Here is an 11,028-nt window from a genome sequence, read left to right as displayed (position 1 = left end):
CATAACCTAACCTAACCACTGCTATTAATATTTTGTATTTACGCCACTGCTATTCGCCCTTCGCCACTGCTATTCGCCTTTCGCCACTGCTATTAATATTTTGTATTTACGCCACTGCTATTCGCCCCACGCCACTGCTATTCTCCCTTCGCCACTGATATTTAAAAAAAAATAAAATAAAAATACCGGCATGAACGCTATCTATAAAAGAACTTATTAGGCGGCAATTTAAAGCGGCAATTTAAAAAGAGTTAAGCATTGAATTTTCAAGGTGGTGATATTTGGAAACTTTTTCTCTTTTGAGGATTTTTAGAGGAAAGACTTGATGATAAAGGTTCTCCTGTTGGATAATATAAGAACTAGGATCATTATACATATTTTAAAGTAAGAATTGTTTTCTTAACATGTCTCCTTATGAGGGGGCCAAGGCTAAATAAATACCGACAGCTTTTTATTAAAAACTTTTGCCAACTATGGACTGTTTTACCTTTTGAGATCCCATTAAGGGCTTAAAATGGAACTTGCCCCAGAAAGGATTCTTAATTGAGAAAGAGTATAGGGTAAGACACCCAGTAGTCGGACACTTTAATCACTTTGAAAACTTTTTGACATTTAAACTACTCTAATTACTGTATTATACCACCTAGAAACTTAATTTTTTTACAGTTAAAATCCTGTTTCTGTTGTGAACAAGTAGGTTACTAATTCAAATAGTTTCGCCCAGTACAGCGCCTCCTATTATTGAATTACTAACAAGTGACAATTCCGCCTAAAGTCGGACATACAATTCTTACTTTAAAATATGTATAATGATCCTAGTTCTTATATTATCCAAGGGGAGAACCTTTATCATCAAGTCTTTCCTCTAAAAATCCTCAAAAGTGAAAAAGTTTCTTAATATCACCACATTTTTAATTCAATGCTTAAGTCTTTTGAAATTCCCGCTGTAAACTGCTGCCAAATAAGTTGTTTTATAGATAGCGTTTAGCAGATGTTTAACACGTGTGTCGAAAAATATGTTTAAAGGAAAAGTAGTGGTATATTGAGATCATAGAAATTGTTAATTCTGCTACAAATCATGGCATTAACAAAAAATTTATGTGATTTGTGTGACAATAAAATTATGTATTTTAGACTAAACTATCAAGGTGAAGGTGCTGTACAGCAATTATTTATAAATCATAACATTTTACCAACTACCATGTTTTGCCCTGATTGTGAAATGAATGCTATTTTGATGAATTACGAAATAGATTCCGATGTAATAGAACAAGATCGGAGCGGCGTGGACATAAACTTATTAAAAAAAAAGTGCAGTTTTAGTCAAAGTATTAATAAAGGGACTTGGTGCGAACAAGCAAACATATCATATCAACAAATAGCAGAGATTATGGTGATTTTTTGCAATTTAGATAGAGGAGTTCATATTCAGCAAATTATGGTTGATGAAATTGGCATATCATCAGCAACTGCTGTTGATTGGCAAAGTTTTTGTCGCGAAATATGCATTGACTTTATTGACAAACACAGTTCTAAATTGGGTGGTCCTGAAAAAATGGTGGAAATAGATGAAGCAAAGATAGGGAAGAGAAAATACAATAGGGGACGCTATATTGAAGGACAGTGGGTGTTTAGAGGTATTGAGAGAGACACTAGAAATTTTTTTATTGTTCCTGATCCTGACCAAACTGCCAACACTCTATTAGAAATTATAAAAAAGTGGATACATCCAGGTACAACTATAATTTCTGATTGCTGGAGCTCATATAATATATTAGGCATGCAAGGTTTTCAACACTTAACTGTCAACCATTCATTGAATTTTGTGGACCCTGTGACCGGGGCCCACACACAAAATATTGAACGTCTATGGCGTTCAATGCGAGAAGTGATTCCCAAGTACGGGAGATCGAACAAACATATGCTTGGATATCTTGCTGAGTTTTATTGGAAAACCTTTTTTCCCAATAAAGGGGCCAGACTGCATTATCTATTGCTACAGGCTGCTGAACTATACAAACCAGATACTCATCATCCAGATCAAAGTTTACCTGGCACTAGTCAAGGCACCAGCCAATAAAAATCAAATTTTTCATTACAAGTGTCCCTATTTAATCATCTGTCAAATCAAGTGTCAAATTATAATTTAATCATCTATATCATCTGATCATTATAAATTAATCACCTCTTCAATTCCCTCTGATTGTGAAACTGCTAGATCATCCTAGAATCAAAAAAGGTAATTTTTATATTATTTCATTTCTTGTCAATTCCGTGCATATTTTGTAGTTTCGCCACTGCTCATTAAAAAAACAGTATTTTCGCCAGTGCTCATTAAAAAAAAACTCATTAAAAATAATAATATTGATGTAAATATACATATACTTGCAGAGTATATACCCCCAACCTTCTGATGTGCAAATATATACTCTGATTTGGATATATTTAGGGGTTGAGGTGCAGTTCATTTGGTTACATTTAGGTTCAGAATGAAATTTTATTATATATTTGCACATTAGGGGGGAGGGGGTATATACTCTGTATCTATATGTATATTTATAGCAATATTTTGATTTTTGCCACCGCTATTAATGTTTTGTATTTGTGCCACTGCTCATTAAAAAAAAGTATTAAAAAGACTAGCATGCACACTATCTATAAAACAACTTATTTGGCAGCAATATTGCGGCTTATTTGGCGGGAATCTCAGGGTGGTGGTTTTAGGTAACTTTTTCTTTTAAGCTTTTAGGCCACAATTCTAAATTTTTACCAAATTTCAATATGTAGCTGACAAGCAGGCTAGACAAATTTCTAAGACTTGAAACCAAAAGAGCTTTAACATAGAAGCTTGGCAATACCTTTCTAGAGTATGTTTTGACCCTGGATAAATTACTATAAATTTCAGTTTTTATAACCTAACCCCTTTGCAAAAGAGCAAAAGGTAGCTAAACCTGAATTTTACTGCCTAGTTTGCTATTAGAAACCCAGATAGGCTATAGGCCACAACTTATATTTAAAATATCCCACTAGTCAGCAACCAATTAAGTTCAATACACACTAGCCTATGATATCAGCTAAGTAGATGGCTATTAAGGTCTCACTAGGCTAAGGTATGCACTGACGCTTGAAATATCATTAGCTGAAATATTTAGGTTCTAATTTAAGGTAGGCCTGGGATATATCAAACAAACTAATGAATAAAGTTCCTTATAAACAGAAAAAATAACTAACTAGTCGGTATCAGGTAAGAGCATACTGAAGTAGCCAACTATTCAGTGGTAAATATACTTCTACATGGCCTACTACACTCGACCCTTAATCAGTAGCTGCGTTCGTTTTCACCGTTCGTCGTTCTTAGTACTAAAAAGATTTTCTCGGTTTTACTCTTAAATTGCGTTTTATTTCACTGTTCTAAGAACTTCGTTTTAACTGAAAAAACGGCTTATAAGAGCTTTCCTTAGCCAGATAAAATTTCAAAGTCACAGATAAAATTTCAATCAACCAGCACAACAAAAATGGAAAATATACTTGTGAATGTAGCAAAACAAGCAATAGAGTTACTAGAGGAAAGTGACTGTTGAGTGACTGTTGCACCGTTCTATAGAGTGCAAATGGGCACTCTTGCTTTTGAATGCTTATGAATGGGCATAGACATTAGATTAGTTGAAATGGGGGTGCAATCCTAAATAGTGGACTCCACATAGCGACACATGTTAAGAAAATATTTTTTACTCCATAATATGGACAATACTCATAGTTGTGGCACTCAGCCTAACACTTAATCAGCCAAATGTCCTTTCTAAATTTTTAGCTTAAGACGTTAGAACAATTGAACATATTCCTAAGGGTATTGAAACCTGGGGTTAGCTGGAGTTTCTTAGTATTAGTTATAATCTAAGATATCTAGAAATTCCTCACATTATTTTTCCAAGTGACCCCTAAGGAATTGTTGTAAGTTTGGAAAGCAATTTATCCCGAAATGCTTCCAGAACTTTCTGAAGATTTCAAAACTGTGCCACATACACGAAAAACAAATCACTATCATTTTTTAGATGAAAGACCCCATCAACAAAATCTACAAAATTAAATAGCAATAAACTTGTTTTCCGTTATGTTTTTTTTATTTTAAAACTTGGCGCCCAAAAGTAAAACTAAAGTTGTTGAACTAAGTATGAGGCTCAGTTCGTCGTTCTAAGAACGACGGTACTAAGAACAAAGAACGGCTTATAAGCGAAACATTTCATAGAACGGCGAAAACGAACGACTTAATTGTAAAACCGAGGATTTGATTTCCATAGAACGACGAACACGAACGCAGCTAGTGCTTCCACTTTGTTCCTACTAGATTTCTGTTCCGTCTTTTTGAAAACCCTGAAAATTCCGACACCCGACCACAGAAAATCCGACTATTTTTACGACACCGTGGGTGTCCGAAATCCGAAAAATTCCCGACTCGAACCGAAAAATCTGACAAAAGTCCGACTACAAGAATGAAGCTTATCATTTTCTACACTATTATAGGCTTTCAGAACGGCTCAAAATGGTTTCTCAAACGTCTTCTTCTGCAAATGATTTTGGCAATTTCAGCTTGCTGTTGTGTTAGGCTGAAAAGGTTGCAGTGAGTCGCCTTTGAGTTCCCCGATCCGATCCCGCTTTTATACTTTTGGCCCTTCTTTTAGCACGCAGCCGCACTAGAAATTCCTTGCGCTGACGACGCAGCTATTTGCGGTTCAGACGCCGTGGACTATTAGCCAAGACACTATGTTTTCAAAACGCCGTCAACCGCTTCAAGAAGAAAAAGAAGTTGCAACAAATTCAGAATTTCGACGAAAAACCAAAATTGTGAACCAAAATCCCTCTTCTGGCCGTAAAAAAGCCTCTTTATTTTGTTTTCCATACTATTTTACCTTCTGCTTTGCCTTTTTTCCATCGGATCAAATGGCCGAGAGCAACTTCTACTTCTTCTTGGGCTGCTGTGCGAAGATCTTGACCACGTTCTAGACAGTGTTATACCTTATGGGCCTAATGGTCCAGTCTAGTACACGCTCTCTACGAAGGTGACGAACACAGTGACGATTTCAAAAATGCTTAGCTATTCATCAGTATTCATTTATTGTAAAACTGGTATCACAAACCAGACTATTAATGTAAACAAGTATGGCAGTCTTTGGCCATAGTTTCGCGTATTCAAAAAAAACAAAAAACGCTGTAGCTTTTGCCTTGTAGATTGCACAAGTCCATAGGTCTATGCCCAAACGAGCGATGTAAACCTGATTGTAGAAGCATAAGAAAATGTCTCTCTTTTCCGCTCTCAAGATCACCCCGGCGATTTTCGCCGTGTACGAGACATCCGAAACATTGGAAAAGTAATGCAAAACAGGGTTTTTGATTTTGTTTTCTTTTAGGAGAGATCTTTGCAGCTTAAACATTCACTTATGCTCTTTACCCTCTTACGTCTTTCATCTGCACCTAACTTAAACTAAAGCTGCAGTTCCACTAGACTGAACGCACTCGTCTGCCGTCGCGTTTGCTCTAACACACTTGAGTCGTTTTAAGAGGGGAGCATCGACCTCTAAGTCGCGGGATACTTGTTTCTTTCTTTTCATGTCAGACTCGGCCTGCATGATAGAGGTAAGGGTCACACTTTTGAGCGAATTCCTATGATCTGTTTTCACGTCTTTCAACGTAGAAAAGAACCGCTCTACAACTGCGTTCGAAAACGGCAAGGTCAAATGATGCTGCACAACCCCCACTATGTTGGGGAATCTCTGCGTACCATTTGGTGTCTTCAAAGAAGCCATATGGAGCCAGAAATCACAGACGTCTGTCACATCTGGAAGATCAAAGATCAGTAGACTCCGCCATTCTTCTATAATTTTTCGTGCATCCCACGATGGTGCCTTACACCGCTGAAGGATCTTTTGGAGAAGAATGACAGCACCGATATCCAAAGCTTTCACAGGGTCAAGTATTTCGCACAATGTAAACAGTTCATCTTCAAATGAAAATCGCTCCTTGATTTGCTTCACCGCCTCTACATACAACTTCCGAGCTCATTCATAGAAGACTTTCACTTCACGTTCATCTGCTTTTGTGCTGGGGTTTGATTGCAAGGTTTGTAGATACTCATGAGCTGCAACTCCCAAGTACACATCTTCCACTGCAAGGTATTCACTCGTGTTGTGGGGGTTTTGATTAAAAGGCGAGGTTGATCTGACGTACCTGTTCTTCATGAAATTCATGGCCAGTTTTCTCAAGAGTATCTCCACCTATAATTTTATTTTGTGTAAGAACGGTATTTCACTTTGGAAAAGAAGATTAAAATCTGTAAACAGCTCCAGTACATAGAGCTGGAACTCAAGCTGAATCCGAAACAGTGGATTCTTTAGGGCTTGCCATGCCCTGTCGTTTGCGTGAGCGGTATCTTCAGCTACTACTAACTGAAAGTAGCTACAAAGTGCATCCCAATTCTGCAATATTCGCTGAACGCACATCCGAAGTGATAGCCAGCCTGTCTGACCTGGGGCAAGCACATTCAGGACTGGGGTGTCAGTAAATAGCTGATGTAGTTCAAACTCAGAGCACCTTTTGGCACTCATGTTAAAGTGATTGTATACAGTCCGACATAGATCTTCCAGTTGCTTTGGCAATTGTTTGCAAGCATAAGAAGCCACCAAATGAATGGAATGGCTGCTGCACTTGACACGCGTCACAGATGGGAATTTTTCTTTGATTCGGCTGACAACGGAGTTCTCCACCCAAACATTGTATTGCAAGTGTCTGCACAGAACCCAACCCAGTTCTCCGTAGGTATCTTTTTATCTTCAAGAACTTTGCATAGCAGATTGAAAATAGTTTCCCCCTTCCCGTCGGAACACTCAACCATATCTAGAAGGTCGACTTCTACTTCAAAATCCTTATTGCAGAACAAAACTGCACTTGCAAGTTGTTTTTTTACTGCCACATCAGTTGTTTCATCAATAATGATAGAAAAAGGCTTCAATCTCAACTGATCACACAAAAGTTCATTGTAGTACGGTCCTAATGCCTGTCTGATCACATTTGTCACATTTTGCTTGCCCAGCCTAATTTTTTCAACAACAGCCTTGTGTGGCAAACTTTTCAGAAAAGGTACAAGAGTTTCTATAAATGATAAAGGCAGATTGTTTTCTACAATGAAAGCAGCCACCTTGGCCTTTAGGCTTTCTTCTTCGTTTTTGTCTGTGGTAAGGACATGATCAATCCTTGCAGTGAGCTTTCTTGAAGCCTCTAATTTCCTTACACTTTCACTGTGCTTCGAACTCTTTGCAAGTTTTCGGAGTTCGGATTTACCACAACACAAGGACTGACTGCAGTGCGAACAGAAAGCCTTTTCTTCCGAAGACTTGTCCTTTGCAAGCCACCCTTTAAATTCAGGGACATTCAGCCAGTTGAATTTGGCTTTTTTCCTCTGAGCCTTATTTCTTGGGAAGGATCTTTTTTCTTCTCCCTTTCTTTTCGGCCTTTCTTCCCCTCTAAGATATTCAATGTCAGTTTCAGAAGATGACGAGCTGTCCGACATGATGGTACTTCCTGCAAGCAGACTTGATAAGTAAAATGTAATAAGTGTATTACAGCAAACGATCTATAAAGTATGCTTTACTTCAAAAAGAAAGAAATTCACTGTCTCTTCACTGTTGAAAGCTGCTCTTCTTAAATCAGAATGCCATTTTAACAGAGATATTAGCAAAAGATGAACCTGTGAAGCACATTGAATAGTTGTGTAGATGATGTTGAATTAATCTCGTAGATGATAAGTTTGCTTTTTTCAATACATTTTTACTAAATAATTGTAGCTTTCTTTATCTAAATATTAAAAAAAAAGAAAAAAAAACGAATGTGAATTATATAGCCTATGACACTTTTTGATATATTAAAACAAAACTAATCTATGACACAGGCTACACCAACCTGAAAAAGCCTGTGTAAATCTACTGTACGATAGTCAGAGTAGCCTTAAAGGAAATTGAAACCCTCTTGACCTTTTAAACCTTCCTTGTAGGATATCCTAGTTATAACCAGTCAGGAACTCTACTCTTTTGAGACTATCGCGCAATAGAGCCAACTTTGCCTGATAAGTGGATATGCTACTGCTTAGTGAATGCCCAAAACGAGACAGCTAATTTCCACTCAGGAGAAGATCTACCAATTTTTCTCCTAAGTGGAAGTTAGCTGTGCTTGGGAATAATTTCACTCTGGGCATTACTGACAAGAGACAGATTCTCTCCATTAGAGGAAGTTGTCTGGGCTGGGTGATGATCGCAAAATAGTAGAGTTCCTGACTGGTTAGCAATAGTCTACTGCTCGGAGAAAGTCTTTTTTTCTCCTTCCATACCTAGGTTCCCGACATATGCAGCTCATGAGGAGTACTTGTAGGCTATCCTGCTTGGTGCAGAATCCATTTATTCCGTCCTGAGTGGCCACAGTGCTGATCAGGATAGCTACGATGGTTCAAGTGTGCTTCGCAGATCAGTTCTGGACAATTTCTGGGTAATTTCTTTGTTCGAATTAAACTTGACTTCAAGAAGAGTGCCATAATTGCTAATCTTTACCGATCTACATACCTAGACCCACACCCAACTTGCATTCTTCTTTTGAGTAGACCATTTTGAGATATTAAAACATTCTGAACCTGTGCAGCACATGGTGTCACTAAACCATGGTGGCCTAGCTCTCCTGTAGGCTACTATGTTGGCAATAGACTTTCTAATCTTATACTGGCATTGGAAAAAAGTCTCACCTTAACTTTCTTCAGATCTTGAAATTAACTGAAATATCAGAGCAGATTGAAGCACAGCATGTGCAAATTTTCCAAAATTGTACCTTGTCAAACTGTCACCACTAACGCTAATGACTTTCTGAAAATCCCTAACAGAATTGTCCTTCTAATTTTACTAGTTTGAAAATCCTTTTTTATTGGAGTTGGAGACTCCAGTAATCTAGAAAAATACACAAATTCGAAAAATATCCGTTTTTTACTAAAAATCCGACAAAATTCCGAAGTCCGACACGATGTTTTTTTGTCCGACAAGAGGGCCGAAAATCCGAATATGTCGGAAAAATCCGACATAGTGGAAGCACTGCCCTTAATTCTTCCTGTTTTTGAATGTCCTGCTAACTTCTTCCATGCAGAATTAGTTTTGCCAGATAGTAGGTGTGAAAAAAACGCAACGTGGTTTCAAAAACAAGCCAAAGCAAGCACCATCCCCCTCAGTGTAGAAAATATATTAAGGAGAAAGAACACAGGTGACGATTTCCCACAGAACCTATATTATTCGGTAAATAAGCACCATTTGCATCGTAGCAGGTGTTGCAGGCCTTATGTTTATCATAAAATTAATAGAGCGAAAGTACTACACAACAAGGAGAACTAAATAGATGGTAAGAGCAACTTTTCATCTTGATATCTGTTCGTTTTCCTTACCAACTTTTCTATGCTGCTAGGGCGTGCCCGGAGCGTGTGTCTTGTGAGATCTGCAGGAGTAATGAGTCGCACCAGGAGTCAGAGTCGCCGGCAACTGCATCCAGTTGAAGTAATAAGCGTGCTCAGTACAAAAACTTTAAAAAACGCTTCAAAAATATATTTACATGCCTTTTTTTACTTTTTTTACGAGTTAATCTAAAATTTGGTGAGAGGAGGGGTTCTTATCCCAAATGCCCATCCCTCATGGACAAAACTTTACTCTGAGTTATTTTGCATTGACTTATATTTGATTTATTCGTATTGGATTCAATTGGTTTGGACGGGAATACTAATTACGCTGCTAAGTTCTTCAAAGCACTTTTTTTATAAGTAGCTGATTATCAAAAATGCTGGTAAACATTGAAAGATTCACATAAATGACAGACGAATTCTCAAGGAAGACAAAGCGCAGGATTTCGCGTTCATGGTGAGTTCCTAAAGCTAAGTTCTCACTGCCCAGAAATTTTCCTGGGCAGAATTTTTTTCTGGACAGAAAAAATTCTGGGAGTTCCGGATTGTTCATACCGGAACAAAAATCTTACTGTCCATATAGTTTTTCTGGATAGATTTTTTTCTAGCCATCGGAAAACTTGGCTAAAGATTCAAAAATGGATCATGAGGCTACAACTGTTTTGCTATTGTGCTCACTTTGAAGGAGAAAGAAGAGAAAAGGCTTACAAGCCTCAGAGACTATGAGAAAAAGAAAATTTTGGGTCAGAGACGTTTTGAAAATGAGAAGTGAACATGGTGCTTCAAACTTACTAATCAATAACCTGCGTTTGACAGATGTAGATTGGTTTCATGACTATTTCAGAATGTCACCTGAGCAATTTCATTACCCGCTTATTTTGGTTACACTATATATTACAAGACAAAATAAAAACTTCAAAGCAGCTATATAACATAAAGACAGGCTTGAAGTGGCATTGAGATATGTTGTAGCTGGTGGTACACAGAGAAACCAAAGCTTCACATACTACCTGGGAAGGTCGACTGTCAACCAAATTATATGGAACATTATGAATACAATCTGCCAAGTGCTGTCCCCATTACTTTTAAGATTTCCCAGTGAGCAATCTGACTGGAAGGAAATTTCCCATGAGTTTGTAGTGAAATGGAACTATCCCCACTGTGTTGGAGCTATTAATGGGAAGCACATTAGAATCCAGGCTCCACCAAACTCGGGGTCACAATATTTCAACTACAAGCAGTTACACAGCATAGTCATGATGGCTATGTGCGATGCTAACTATCGGTTTGTCTAAGTTGACACAGGCAGTTATGGTCGGTAAAGTGATGGTTCTGTGTTTGGCAATTCAACTCTTGGTAAGAAAGTGATTGACTGTACTTTAGATCTTCCAGGCAGTGATACGATTGATACAGGAAATGCCACCTACTTACCATATGTGATTGTTGGAGATGCAGCTTTTCCCTTGAAAACAAACTTATTAAGACCCTATTCTGGTGATCACCTTCCAGTACCAGAAGAAATTTTTACTTACAGGCTCTCTTGTGCTCAAAGGATA

This window comes from Artemia sp. Qi Xiang Cuo, chromosome 15 (assembly GCF_049724085.1).
Source record: "Artemia sp. Qi Xiang Cuo chromosome 15, ASM4972408v1, whole genome shotgun sequence".
Lineage (NCBI taxonomy): Eukaryota > Metazoa > Arthropoda > Branchiopoda > Anostraca > Artemiidae > Artemia > Artemia sp. Qi Xiang Cuo.
This window is presented reverse-complemented; position numbering follows the sequence as displayed.